Source organism: Heterocephalus glaber, unplaced genomic scaffold (genome assembly GCF_053883595.1).
Source record: "Heterocephalus glaber isolate CG9 unplaced genomic scaffold, H.glaber_assembly_v1.0 deba00000546, whole genome shotgun sequence".
In the NCBI taxonomy this organism is placed as follows: domain Eukaryota; kingdom Metazoa; phylum Chordata; class Mammalia; order Rodentia; family Bathyergidae; genus Heterocephalus; species Heterocephalus glaber.
The window spans coordinates 10,964,424-10,980,456 of record NW_028258147.1 but is presented as its reverse complement, the minus strand read 5'-3'; the positions used below and the strand labels follow the sequence as shown (position 1 = coordinate 10,980,456).

At 34.4% G+C, this 16,033-nt stretch overlaps 1 non-coding gene across 1 annotated transcript; it reads left to right on the top strand.

Moving 5' to 3' along the window:
- Window positions 1–13,071: 13,071 nt before the first annotated feature.
- On the top strand, window positions 13,072–13,258 carry LOC147829620 (U2 spliceosomal RNA). The gene has a single exon (XR_015448823.1). It is a non-coding gene; the product is annotated as a U2 spliceosomal RNA (small nuclear RNA).
- Window positions 13,259–16,033: the final 2,775 nt, after the last annotated feature.

Sequence of the window (16,033 nt, the reverse complement as noted above, 5' to 3'; positions counted from 1 at the left end):
ATATTGTAAACCACAAATTGAGAAAAAATCAGATTGTATTTTAGTAGTATTTTTAAATTATCCTGTATTTTTGTTACCTTCAATTCTACTCATTTTTTAAATTCTTTGCTAAGAAAAAATAGATATTCCTGTTTTAGTTGGAAATCAATTAGTTTATAGTGTATTGATTTATATAGGTAAATTATAAATATGATTTTTGCCATGTTCAAAGACTAAGAAATGTATGACTTACCAATAAAAAGTAAAATAAATATTTTTATTTATACATAGTAGTTTTTAACGTGTAAAAAAACTCAAAAGGCATTATGTAAACTCAACTCATTCAACCAAAGTTCAGAGAATATTGATCACATACTTAAGATTGAGCAGAACCCTGAAGCAATAAATTAACCATACCCAAGCCTGGTCTCTACTCATCTGGAACTTTCAATGAAGACAGAATCTTTTTTAAAATGCAGAGAAATCAACACAAAACTTACATTGCAATTTTATGTACAAGCAATAGTTTGTATTAACAGACAACTATATAATGGAAGAAACTGATTTTATTACTCCATTATATAGGCTTCCTGAAGAACTGAGAATTAATCAAAAGTGATAATATAGCAAAGTATTAGAGGCAAATTGATACTTTAAATTTCATTCCTATTGCAATATATAGTTTCAAGCATAAAAATACTCTGAATCAATTAATGCATTGTTAGTCTTTTTCCTGTTAATATTCTCTAAACCCTTTGCTCAAGTCAAACTCATCATTTTTTATATTTCAAACCTATTGACTGGCACAGATATAACCATCATACTAGCAATAATTTTATGTAGTAATACTCAGATATTAAATATGAAAACATAGAATGAGGTGCTGGTTAAGTTGGCACACATTAAACCAATACTCTGATATAAAAACATGAATGAATTAAATTCCAACCAAAAGTTTAAAATTATTAGCTCTATTTACTTAAATGTGTTATATTAATAGTACTACTTATAAAAATCCAAATTGTGAACTCTCTGTTGTGGGAAGAAGCTAAAATTTCAACAAAGTGAGTCTATTTCGTGATCCTACTGCCTAACATAGTTGAATTATATGTGTCTGATGTAACAGTTCAGCATAGGGCTTGTGGATCCTCCTTTGTTTGGTCTACAGCACTATCTCCCTAAATATTTGGCTCTCAAATGGTATTTTTTTCAGGCACTTACTCTTCTTCAAATGTGTTCTATTTTGTTTCTCAGTGTTTTCTTTTTTTTCCTGTGCCTTGATTTGGATTAGAAGTAAGTTACAAGTACAGTCTCTGTGTTACTGAGAAGTGTCTAGCTGTGATATGTCACTTTCCTCAGTTTTTTTCAGAATTTGTGAAATTTAAAACTGTGTAAATCACTATAATCTCCTGTCCTTCTGAAAACTTAGTTTGGGCTCTCTTTTCTATCTTCTAATCTAAAGCATATAATCTAATTTTTCTAGATATATGTGCACTTCTTTCAAAGCACAGACAAAGCGTTCAAGGCCTGTCAGTGAATTTAATGTTCTGCTACTGAAAACCATGCTGAGCCCAATGAGGATTGAGTCTTGGGTGTTTCCCTGAGAATAAGTGAAAGGCCAAGGGTTATCTATCTCAGTACTGTAACAAGAATTGATACTTTTTTCTTCCAGTTTCTTTTCTCTTAGCTCAGATAATTCTTATAAGAATTTATGTGTCTGTCTTTTGGAGAGAAAAAAAATGTATCTAACATTCAACTATACCTTCAATTTTACTTCAATTGTTTTCTCTTTTGAATAGTTCAAATAAAATTAGATTATACCGTTATTTTAAAATATCATTTATATTATGATTCCTTTCTTTCATGTTAATTCTGTCCAGCTATTCAGGTACTTTCATTCTGATTCTATTTAAGCATATGGAGATGTCAAAAATGATATTAATAAAGTATTAAAATCGCTGTTATTAGCTAAAGCTTGCAAACAGCCCAAGTGCCCTTCAACTGGAAACTGGATAAAGAAGATGTGGGTTATTTTATAAAATGGAGTACTACTCAGCCATAAAGAATGAGAAACTAGAGACATTTATAGCTAAATGGATGCATGTTGAGGCTATAAGTGAAATAAATAGGACACACGTGTAAATACCGAATAGTTTCTCTAGTGTGAGAAACAAAGTGTAAATAAGGATTAAAATAATTAAAATGAATAATTGATAATTTGAAATAGGAAGAAAAGGTCCAAAAGGGTAGGGGAAGTGGGAGGGGAAAGGAAAGGAAAAATTGTGAGAAATAGAAAAAATGGAAACAAAGTCTTTGTAAATAGGGAAGGGAGCACAGGGAATGGGGAAAAAATAAGAACCAAGATACATCATGTACAGGTACAAGCACCCAATGATAAATGTAAGCGTATTGTATACCTAAAATGTACCAATAAAATAATTTAAGCAAAACAATAAATAAATAAATAAAATGGCTATTATTGAATGCAGGATTTGAGTGACTAGTTGCTCTCTGTTTTGGAAATTAAAAAATTACTTTTTTCATCATTTATCCATGTAAATAAAAATAACTAAGCCAAAATAATTGTTTTTTCAGACTTGATATTGTATTTAAGTACTGTTACAGCTAAGATTATCTGCTAACCATGGATATAACATTTCAGACATGTATACAGTTCATAAGCCCATGCTTTAAGAGCTGCCATCCCCCCACACAAAAGTCTAACTATACAACTATGCTAATATAACATGATCAGTTTCCACTTTGACTATAGAGGGGCCCAGAAGATCATTTGATCTCTTAACTCATAAGGAAGCCAATCTCTTGACTGGCCTGAGCCAGTGAGATTTTTCTCTTAGGAAGATGGAATTGGCATTTGTACCCAAACCAGTGGCTTTGAATTTCAAGGACTATCAGTCAGCTAAGGTAGTCATTTTCTGCAAGAAAAAGCAGAGAAAAACAAATTTCAAATAAAAATGAGGTATGAATCAGATGTACAAAAAGCGACAAATCATACACTATGAAACCCTGGAGAAAAAGAGTGGTTTCCTTATTTCTTACTATCTTCAATATAGTTCTTCATAAAGAGTCAGTGGTCTTGCTCTTGGGTTCTATGTCATGATTTTGAACTGCAAAAGAATTCCAGATGGTTTCTATTTGTTTTTTGTCACCTGCTACTAATAGGATGGTGATGAACATCACTCAGAAATTCTATTGGCTGCTCCTTTAAAATATATATGGAATCAGACCACTGGATATCACCTCTACCACTACCCTGAAGATGCAAATCAGATACAAGAGTTTTGCAATAATATCCTGGAGGGTCTCCTTGATTCTTTATTCCCCACTTCCTGCCTACAAACATCCAGTGCTCCATTCTCAACAAAAACAATGATTTGCACCACTTGCTCCTCGCTGAAAACACTGCAAGGACTCTGAAGTGCTTTAAAAGTAAAAATCAAAGTCCTTTAAATACCCTAAAAAGCAACATATGGTAGGATGCCTCAGCTGTCCTTCTGATTTTAACTCTTCCTGTCCACTCATTTCTGATAAAGTAGCTTCCTTGATGTTTATGTGGAACTTAGAGCACACAGTATTAGAATTCTCTTTCCTGACTAATTCCTTCAAGTCTGTTAAGTATTTCCTCAAATACAGTCTATTCAAAGAAGTCAAATTGACCATTGTACTTCATATTACACACACACACACCTCTGCACTTTTTTCTAGAACACTAATGACCTAACATACTATAAGATTCAGTTATTTAATTTTGTTTTACACTAGAATATAAGCTCCACAGGAGCACAGACCTCAGGCTGTTTTGTTCATATGTCAGTAAACAAAGAAATAAGACATCATGCCTAATGATACAGTAATCAGTTTTCTTTCCTGTGGTGCATAAACCCTGTAGATAGCATTTTTCACTATCTCCAAATTACCAATGCTTGAAAATCATCAGTAGAATTGATAGAAAGAAAAACACTGAAGACAACAGCAAAATTATATGTGACTAAGAAAAATAGACAAGTTTCTTATCTATGCTGAAGAAGTCGAGAAGCTATTTTGTAAACGTGTGTGTGTGTGTGTGTGTGTGTGTGTGTGTGTGTGTATAAAGTTTAGCCTAGGAATAACATGAGGAATCCATAAAGCCTACCAGTAGTTGAAGGACCATACTCTTTGACTTACAGGTAAAAAGAGAAAGACCTTTGAGTGTAATAACTGTTGGTTAAAATTTAAGTATTGAAAATTCACCTAGGTTAATAGAGATAAGGGATTTCTAAGTAGAATTAGTAATTAGAATATCTCTTTTATTTTGAGACTGGATCTCTTATGTTGCCCAGGCAGACTCCAATTTCCTGAGCTCAAGAAATCTTCCTGTTTCAGCCTTCTCAGTAGCTAGGATTACACGTGTATGCCACCATACCTAGCTTAAATTAAAATATTTCTAATTGTAATACTTAAATAAGACATGCATTTTCAATATTCTTTGAAGCTGAAGATTGTTTTATTCCACCTTTTCCATCAGCCACATAGAATTATTTTTCATCAGTTAAGGTCACTCTCTTTTCAGCTTCCACCTCCTTTCCTCTGGGGCATAGACAGTTGGAGTGGAGTAAAGTAAATTCAGTGAGAAGTCCTGTTTATGAGGAATATTAAAGAGACAAGTCATGCTCAAAGAGAAAAGTGGCTAAAAATAGAAAAAAAATGTTTGCGTCACAGCACAACAGGGGATTCAAATGTGCTGAGCAAGGACAAATTTTGCATCATGGAGGAGAGGAATAGGTCATTCTTTCATTTTAACCATGACATATGACACAGAGGTGACTCAGTATATGAAAAGCACAGAGTTGAAGTAAACTGTCTCAACAGAGATAATTTTTGATTAAATTACACCAAAGATACATATTGATAGGAGGAAGAAAACTATGTTCAGGAAAACTATTGAGTGAAAACTCTTCTGAGTGTTCATCCAGAAAAAAAATTTCTTTGGGAAACTTTCTTGTAGTAAAAACCAAGAAACCCACCTCCCTTCTAGGTATGTGTGGGGGCGTTCTTTTGGGTTTATCTGTAGAAATGGAGAAGAAAGGGGAAAAAAAGTAGAACCAGTTAAAAGCCAGAGGATTTATGTGGTTCCCAGAAGAGATGGCACTCTTTGATGCCTATGCTGCTCCCATTCACATACTAAAAAAACAGTTTTATTAAAGTTATTGAGGTCAAAACTTTTGAGAATAAGTGAAGTTTTGGGGAAGCTTGGTTTATGTTCAGATTGATACATGAATAATTGAAGCAGCATACCCAGAAGCATGAAAAAAATAGAAAAAATAGATCTACTAAAAACAGACATGGAGGACAAATTATTCAGACAGGGTCTTTTAAGTTCTTAACACTGGAAGCAGGGTTTTATGTCTTGCATTCAGGGTCCCTTTCACTTCCATGTCTCACATTTTATATCATGAATAGGTATCCTGGAAAATCCTGCATACATACAGTTTCATTTCATATTCATTTCATATTTCAGTTACATTTCATGTAATCTACACTAAAACAGTAGAAGTGTTGTTTGTTTTTTTTTAAATGATGGTTGAACTCTAAAAGTCAGAGCACACAGTAGCAGGCAGCAATTTATTACCCCAGATTTTTCTCTTTCTTTTTTTTTTTTGAGTGATCAAATGTTGTGCAATTTTAGAATCTTTGTAATGAATAGTTTTGGAAAATGGAAAGTTGATTAAGAGTTTGCATGTTTTTAAATTTTATAATGGTTATTTGGAGTAATGGGGAACAATTTGTTTTAGGTTCAAAATACATTTTAAAACAGGATGACATTCTGTCAGAACTTTCTACTAGTTAAATTGAATCTACATCTATTCATTATGTTCACACATTTTTACAGGAAATGGGATAGAAAATATATAGAGTCCCAATAATGAAAATTGAAAGTAGTTTATTCATTTTTCACTCTTATGCAAAAGCAATGAACTTTATAAAGCTAAGTGTGATTTTTCCTCTCTGCTACTGTATATTGTTGGTATGATAGGTTATAGCTATTATATTAATTAAAGAATAAAGTATCATTGGGGTTCTTTTATTTAATCCTCAATGGTGAAAATTAGTTCTAGATCTATTTCTCTCATGATTCGAGTACAGTAGAAATGATTGCCATGTAATCACTTTTGAAACACTTCAGTTTAATTAGGGTATAATCTACCTCAAACTTGAGGTCTTAGGAACAGTCATGCAACTCTATGCAGCCAGAAATGTAAAGAAATACTTGCTGGCACTTGTAGATTGATTTCTCTCTAGAGATATCATGCAAAATTAGTCTGCTATCTTCCTGATAGCAAATGAAGAAACATGTGTACCTACAACTACTGGCAGCCATCCCATGACCCAAAAGGAACCAAATTTAAGAAAAAGTCAGTTTCCTGACTGAGTGAGTGGAACATCAGGTTAAAAATAAGATAAAATAAAAAATCAGCGGGCTGGGGGGTTTAGCTCAGTGGCACCATGCCTGCCTTGTAAACGCAAGGTCCTGAGTTCGATCCCCGGTACCGCAAAAAAAAAAAAAAATCGACAACCTTGATAATAATGGTAAACTCTTAATTCGCATTCAATCTCATTTGTCTCTGAATTTCTAGTTATGTGACCTGCCATATAACTATGGTTTCTTGTGGTTTAAGTCATTTTGAGTTTTTCTTTTTCTATTGCTAGTAATAAGAGTCTTCTTTCCATCGAACATCTGGGAATTCATAGATGTACAACATCTAATGTCACTAATAGTCTCAGAGTTAACAAAAACTTATAAAATATGAAAGGATAAAGTAAAAAGTGCATAGCTTCTAAGAGTTCTGTAATTCTTTTTCATACACCATCCAGCAACATTTTCATACAGCTTTCGTGAATTATTCCCTCACCACTCTCAGTCAGTTACGTGCTTATGGCTTCTTAATTTTATATCTTCAGTTCCAGATTTGTATTTCTCATAAATTCCAAACTTGTATTTTCAACCTCATACTAAATATTTGCATTTGGAGGTTTTCAGTATCAGTTAACAATTACAAAACAGATCTCTTAATTCTATGAAATCTAAAATTATTCCTCTCTTTTTTTTTTCTTTTTCTGGTACTGGGCTTGAACTCAGGGCCTTCACACTGAGCTACATTCCCACATGTTTTGTTATTTTTTAATTTGAGACAAGGTCTTGCTGAGTAATTAATCTGTCCCAGGTAGGTTCCAGATCTCAATCCTCTTGCCCTCAGCCTCACAGATTGGCAGAATTACAAGTGAGCATCACCATGCTCAGCTATAAATTACTCCTTTTTAAAGGACTCCATCTCAGTCAATGACACCACCTTTATCCAGTTACTTAGGCTGTTGTGGACTGAATCTTTGTCATCTCACCCTATCCTGGTCCCCATCCCCCAAATTCATACGGTGAAGACCTAGTCCTATGATATTGGAAAATAAAGCTGTGGGAGGTAATTAGGTCATGAAGGTGGGGCCTCCATAATGAAGTTAGAGGGTTTTTTTTCCTTTTTCTTCAATTTGTCATATATTAGGTTTTTATCTACAACGTGCATTGTAAAGTTTACATATATTAAAAGTCAATCAAGTTTGCCTAAAATGTTGACCTGGCTACATAGCACATTTGATATTATTGCACACATGAAAAGTGAAAATAAATGGATTTACAGTAATTTTTGGCTGTCTGGATTCTGAGTCATATACCAACACATTTAAACAAAATGCTTCTGAAAACTAATGTTTCCAGATCATGCAGTTAAATTAACTATATATTTCTAGTATGTTTATTCTTACAGTTTACAACCCTGACCAGAAAGTAAATTCTATTATGGCAGAGATTTTATTAATGATTACTTTTCTATCACTTAGGAAAGTACCTCTACCCAGTAGTTACTTAGTAAATGTTAATTGACTGAATAAATGTTGTTTTAGCTGTCAATCCTACTCCCCATTCTTATGACAAGGCATTAATTTGCTATAATAAATCCAGACACACTGATTCATGTTTAAAAACAAGTACAAAGCCCAGGTTTTCCCAATTAAAAGAATTACAAACACATTTTATAATAATTAAAAAATGGGGCCGGGCATTTAGCTCAGTGGTTTCGCCGCCTGCTGTGCAAGCGCAAGGACCCGAGTTCGATCCCTGGTACCAAAAAAATAAATAAATAAATAAATAAATAAATAAACAAACAATTGAAAAATGTTCTGTTTATATTTTGCTTGATGTCATAAAAATATTTTAAGCTCAGATGTAAATTCACCCATGAAGTGCAAAGACCTTCATTAGAATGAAATCCCTCCAAACACAAGAGAAAAGAGTATAAGGAGAAGGTAGAGAAAGGGGGCTGAGTAAAAGTGAATGACTGTGTACACATGAGCGAACAACGATGTTGGAGCTCCCCATCTGCTGTGACCCGGCCACCTACTCTTGAGTTTTCAGCTATAAGAGCTAATCTATTTTCACTGTGACAATTTGGCTTGAGTTTCTTTCACTTATAACAAAATGATTAAATGAGATCCTGATTTATTGTCCATGAGCCAACGTCTCTTCTTGGATGCATTATTTGAACCCCACTATTTAAACTCTTACCATCTCCTTTCACAGTGGCAGTGTTCTTTCCATGGTGGGATGTCAGCCCATCTGTACCAACACAACTCAGTAAAGCTGTAGACCACCTTCAACAGCAGCAAGAAGAAATAGTTTCTGAATTTCAAGAGAAAGTCCTGTAGTGAGGACTGAAACGACCTTCAGGGGAGTGATGTAGCCAGCCTCAGGCCACCCACAAACCCACGTTACTTCACATATTTCCCTGGCTCCCCCAAGGCAAGGTCTGGGGCAATGAGGTGCTCTGCACAGGGCAGCCTCTTGACACAGACAGCAGGTCCCACGACAAATGAAGGGGCTTTTTAGGAGCCTGGATTCTGTGCTTTGAAATCAAGTTTATAATGACCCAATTTCAGAACACAGAATTGGGAAGTAAAGCACTATCTCTTAGAAATTACTCAATTAAAAAAAGAAATAGAAGTCCAGCCAGTGAGTGTCTCAAGGCAATACAAACCTTACTCAAACTGTTTGGTTTTTGAGGGTAATCTACACTGAATTATTAATCTGATTCCAGTTTCTCAGAAGCCCTTTGGTAAATATAGCTGTATATCACCATAACTGAGCACTACTGTAAATCCCAGGAAGCCTGTGAAAAACTTAAAATATTAATATAAAGATGAAATATTAAAATTGTAGCACTCACCCCAGACATTTTATATGGAATATTTTCTATAGAACTATATAAACTCTATAATTTCCCAGCTTTTGAAATTTCATTTCTAGAATGAAATAAATACAGTACTACAGGTAGGGTAATTTTTGTTAATCTATTATACTTAAAATTGCCTAATTTGATTATATTCAGATAGCTTCAAGCTTTAACATGAGACTTTACACATTATCTTTAGCATATTCTCTCAATTGCTCATTAAAAGCAAATATAAATACATAGAATGTTAGTAGAGTTATTTAATTTAGAGGGCAAATATCTGCATTTTACATAGATTCACTTCTGCTCTGCCTGTACCCCGATATTTGCATTCTGTGTGATAACCACCACAGATAAAAGCATAAGCACCAATACATTTTAAAAAGTCTCCAAATGATACAAATTGTAAGTTAAAAACATTTAATTAGGATCATTAGATAATAAATATATAATGATATTTGGATATTTTATCATGGATTATTGCATTTTAATGTCAATAATACTGAACCATTTCTTCTATCATTATGGCCTTAAAAATCTGCTTCATTCATTAAACACATGGAGGAAACATTCTGCAATTGAAAAAAATTCCTCCTCCAAAAACAAAGAAACAAAAACCATTAGAACAAGTCCTTGAATATCTAGAACAGATAATTTCACACAGATACTGCATTGCTTTCTTAGAAATGTTTAACACAGGTCAGAAAAACAAATGCAAATCAGAAATCACAGAAAATTTTCAAGAAAGATATTGAGTGAAAACAGCTGACTGAAAACATATGACTCCTCTCCAACCGAACTTATCTTTCAAATGGCTATATATATTTTACAAAATAAGTCTAAATTGGTGCCAGAAAACTAGAATTTTTTTAATCAAGTAACCATATAGTTTGAGATATTCACTGACACACAAAAGGGGAAAGAGTTCAGATGAACCATAGCCCAAAGGACATAAAAGAGGATTGTGTGGCATGCTACCAAAGGATGCTTAAATCCCAGAGCCGACACACACAAACAGTTTGGGAGAACCCCAAGAAGAGGAATTATCTGGGTGAGTGCTTTTTCTTCCCAGGACACCAGCTGCCTTCTCCCTCAGAGGAAGCTGGTCAGGGTGAGCACTTGTATCACTGAAGCCAGACACAGACAAAAAATTTCTGGCACAAATTACCTGCATTCTACTTCCACAATCAGGTCTGATGTTAGAACAAACACACACAGCCAGGAATCATCAAACAAAAGCGTCAGTGTTAAAACAGCAACAGAATTTTGGGGAAAAAAATGCATTCTTGACTTAAGTCACCAGTTTGTCAAGAAACTAATTCCAAACTAATTAGAAACTAATTAGAAAGCCACAAAACACTTCAAAATATAATGAATAACTGCTGAGTAAATATGACAAAAATAGAATTAAGGGCCTATTACAGATGTGGAATATTAAAAAGTATCAAATAATCAATGGAGGTAATTGGGGCTTGGGTGCTCAAATAATTGGGGCTTGAGTTCCCAGAAATAATTATTTCAGAACACGCTGATGGTTCAGTTAAGTTCTGGGATGCTTCTGCAATAACGCTACAAGTATTACATAAATTAAACACATCTAAAGTATTTGAAAAGTCGAGAAATAAAGAAGACAGACCAAACACAGATATTGTAGATGAAGATCCGTATGCTATTCAGATCATTTCCTGGTGTCCAGAAAGTAGAATGTTGTGCAAAGCTGGAGTTTCAGCCTGTGTCATTATTTATAGATTCAGCAAACAGGAAATGGTTACAGAAGTCATTCCAATGCTTGAAGTTCGATTGTTATATGAGATAAATAATGTGGAATCTCCAGAGTGAGCAGCCACCACCTTTGTCAACACCTGTGGGAGGCTCCAGTCCTCAGCCCATTCCTCCTCAGTCCCACCCATCCACCAGTAGCAGTTCATCTGATGGTCTTCATGATAATGTACCTTGTTTAAAAGTTAAGAATTCAGGGCTTAAACAATCACCGGGTTATCAGACAGAACTAATTATTCAGTTGGTATGGGTGGGTGGGGAACTACCACAACAAATAACCAGCCTGGCAGTCTATTCATCATATAGACTGGTGGGTTTTGGCAATTGTAGGCATTGTTATGGTTGACTACCTACAGAAAGCAGTGCTGCTCAACTTGGGCACCAATGAATTATATAGCTCTAATGACACTCACCGGGGAGAACCCTGATCTCATAAATCTTGACAACTGTTCGGAACAGGTCTATGTGATATTAGTGAAGGGAGTTTAGTCCCAGAGGATCGCTGCAAATCTCCAACTCTATGTAGGGGAAAATAAAGCAAATGAAACTCAGACTTTAAAGACAAAAATAAAAAGAAAGAGTTTTTAAATAAAGAAAATTCCATAAAATTCAGTGGACATTGTGTACCAATAAAAATTTACTCAGATTTATTAACACTAGCTCCCTGGCTTTAAGCTAAAGAAAGATTTGCTAGCTTGCAAACCACCAAAACTATATAAAATAAGTAAAAAGTAAACTTACCTTAACAGGCACTTGTCCAGTTTAGTTTTAACTTTTTCTATAGCCTTTTTCAGCATCAGAAGGAAGAAACGCCCCCAAGAAAAGCAACCATTACTCAAATATTTTGTACTGCTTTGTATTTTTATCTATAAAGGTAACTGACAGATATTTTGAAATATTCAAGAATTCAGGTGAGATAATTTTTACAAAGCCTTTCTTGAAGAAATTACTAGAGGATACATTTTAATTAGTCAAGAAATAAATTGAAGGGTTGCAGTTAAGCACAAAATAATGTAAATGCTGAAGTAAGAATTTAACATTTAGGGAGGCTGTAGTTACAGAACAAATTCTATGCTAATGCAGAAGTAATATAAATGTTTGGTTGTAGAGGGGAAAAGACAGATACATACTGATTTCAGAAAAGAAACATACAAATTTCATACTTTTTAATTGTGGTATTACAGTTTCCAAAGACACTTAACATCTAATTAATAGTAACAGTAGCTTAAAAAATATATAGGGTAAATTTATTTACTAGAAAAATAAAGAATTTGTAAGTATTATAAAGTATTGTAACTAATATTAACTAGGTGGTAGATGTAAAGGACTAGAGTCAGAATAGTAGAAGTAAACTACTATTATAATGTTTCATAGTGACAATTCAATAGTTGAATAAGAAAAAGGAAATTGTTATATAAATTTATGATTATAAAAATTCCAATTAATCAGAAGAATACTTCACACAAGTAAATACAAAGCATGAGAAAATACAGATTTCATATTGAAAGATGAAAAAATCAAAACATCTGCTACCTGTTCATGCCAAAATGATCCAAAATGATAAGAAGTGACAGATTTTGGAGAAAAGGAAACCCTTTTATGCTGTTGGCAAGAATGTTCAATTGGATACAGCTGTTAATGACAGGTAAGAACTTTTCTGCCTGTTTTACTCCAAGAACATGACAGATAATCTTGGTAGAAAGAAAGATTTATTCAAAGCTACCTTTGAAAGAGACAAGGAGGCCTTTGTCTCAAATCTTTGTCTCCCTTTACTCCTGTGTGCAAGGGCTTTTATTGTGAAGGAGAGAGGAGGAATACAATGAGTCTGTAGCTGAGGACATTTCCTGTTTCATCCACCCCTTCACCTTTGGCTCCTTCCCTCCCCTATGGGAAAAGAAACTGCACCTTGACCTCAAAGGGCCAGTATCTGCATAGGCCTATTAGACTGGTACAATAGTTTTCTGACAGAGGCACTAGTTTCTCTATTCATCCGAGCTGAAGAGAGGAGAGAGTGGTAGTTTACATTCTCAGCAGTATTGCTTCTCGGCCTTTTGGCTAAGATCAAGTGTACATTCTCTCAGCATAAGAAAATTTGAGAAGCATCTTATCTCTAAAAGAAAAATTTCCTGATTTTTAAAGATTTTATCCTTTCATCTTGATCACATAGGTATAATGGAAAATAGTGTTCTTACAAGACAGGATCCACTGAGGTTCCCCAAAGAGAAAATTAGGACCTCAACTCACCCTATTTATGGGGCATGTTGTAAGTTCACCGACTTCAGCTACAGAAAAGGAATTTTTGGGATTAGTCAATAAGAATCACAGAAAGTTTATTATAATTAAAGAATTATACATTCAAAGAAAATAAGAATGCAGACCCTCATAAAAGAAACTCATTGTGTGGTCACGGGGTTGTCCTCAAAGGGGTGATTCAGGGTTTTGCTAGTGTCTGTTGGGTTGCCCTTTTGGTGGGCTGGGTTAAATGCAAGCTATCTGTATGCATTGAAGTTTAAGGAAATGCTACCTACTTAGTAATGTTGTCTCCGTGAGGGTGGAAGTCTGTGAGAGAAAAAGCATAGACCCAATTTATAGGTGAATAACATACTCCTAATCTATCATCTTTAAGACTCCTACAAATTTTATGGAGTGAAATTTTCCAGGAAAGGAAAATAGGTATTGCAACCATGGATAACTTTGGTTGTGTCCTTCAGTTTCCTTTAAAGTACAATCTTAAAATTTTGATTTTCTTTGTCTCCAGTCTACCTATCTTTATCTCTTCTATTCTACCTCAGTGTGAAGTTTCCTTAAATTTTTTAAAAAATAAAAGTATCACATGGCCGAGCAAACTGACTACTGAATTGGGAGAAGATGTTAGTTTTAATTATACTGTATTTAGCAAGCATTACTTTTGGTTGAAAACACACTGTATTAGCAGCCTGGAGATGGATATACCTAGAGACAAGACCTAGGAAAATAGAACATTCAGAAGGAGTCAATAGATGATGTCAGAGAATGAATGGGAGAGGGTTTACATGCAATAAATCTGTTGCGTATTTACAGATACAGAGAATGCATAGTTATGGTTGAGAGGGTACATACAGAGAAAACAGAACCTTTCTAAACTTGACAAGGAGGCAGCAAAGGATGGAAAAGATCACGTAAGTACAGAAAAGTGGAAAAAAGGCAGAAAAAGGCTTTAAAACACATAGTTTTAGATAGCTTTTAGTTTTTATTTCTTCTTAAAAGGAAATGGAAATGAAGAGAACTGAGAAATCTGTCACTGGGCACTTCAGGTAGATTTCAGTAGAGAAAATTTTGTTAAAATATGAGTCTTTAAGCATTTCCAAACTCCTGTTTTCAAAGTAATAAGAGCAAGGAATAATTCTTACCAATTGTATACAGCATAAGATATTGAATATAGCTATATATATGTATATATATTATATATATATACATATGTATATTCCCCTTTTTAGACCAAACTGCCTATTCAATTCACTGAAGTTTCCACTATCTAATTGTGCTAATACCTTCCACACTGTGTTAGTTACTTTTCTCTTGTTGCTGAGGCAAAATACCTGACACCCAAGTTGGAGGGGAAGAGTTCTATTTGGCTTACAGTCGGCAGAGATTTCACTCCATAATCAGGTGGCTCCAAGGCAGGATGGCAGCAGGGCAACAGTTCATGGCAGCAAGAAGCAGCAAAAGCAACAAGAGCAGCGGGAGGGGCACCACAGAGGAGAAACAACATGGCACTCATATGGTAGCAAAGGCAACAAGAGACCTTCACTGCATCTTTCTGCCTTTTGTCTCATCCAGACTACTGGGATGAAGGTGGTGCCAAACCACTCATGTGTAGTGGTTTAGTTATCACATGCCCTTAATCCCAGCATCACACAGTCTAGATTCAGCTACCTCTGACCAAGTGAAGCTTTGGGGGGACATCCAGACCCCGAACCATAACACACATATATTTCAGATAGTAAATACCAGCCTTAAAATATATTGTCTAGTCTTTTCTAATGTTTCAGAAATACTAAGGCTTGTCCAGATTACAGTATAACTTTTTAAAAAATTGACACTACATATTTATTGACTTAGCATAAGGTTTAATAGTTATTTTGGGAGCTATGGTTGGTTAATTTTGAATTTGTTATTTGATAAAACATAACACTTATGTTAAACTAAATTTCTGCACTGTAGACTTAAAATATAAGCTGGATGTGGTGGTACAAACCTGTACTCCCTGTATTCTGCAAGGCATGAGGACTGTGAATTTGATCCTATTTTTGGCAGTGTAGCAAGACTCAGTCTCAAAAATAACAAAAAATAATGCCTGGGGTTATAGCTCAGTGCAAAGGTCCTTGGGTTCAATCCTCAGTATGCACCCCACCCTGTACTTTATTTTTTTTCTATTCAGATTTATCTGGATAACTTCATCACAGTGTTTCTAGCTGGCTGTTTTGAATGTCAATGTATTATCCAAACTATTAGCTAGTCTCTCAATTTTGGGTTATTAACAAATTTGTTAAGTATAGCTTTTATTTTTCCTCAGTGTCAAAGATTGATTTGTATTAGTTATTCTTCAGAAAAATCCAATATCCTGAAAGATAGCTAACATCACAAAATTGAGAATGTTTATTAATCTATACATGATAATAATACGTTATTAGATCAAACATTTCTTAAAGTCCTTTGTAGTATTTATATGTGCTAGGCATTGTTCTAAATAGAAATATCAACCCAGTTACCTTTCATCACAGCCCAAGGAGATGGAACTATTAACATTTACAGTTGACTGAACAGAAGCAAAGATTGAGTATGCAATTTTCCCCAACTTAATCTTAGATGAAAAGTAGTAAAGCCAAGATGAGAACCCAGAAAATCTGTTGCAGACTTAGTGCTTTACAACCAAGTTCAATCACTGTTTTGTGCCAATGTATAAGTGCACAGCATCAGACATCTTTTACAAATTCAGTACTATTATTAATACTGAT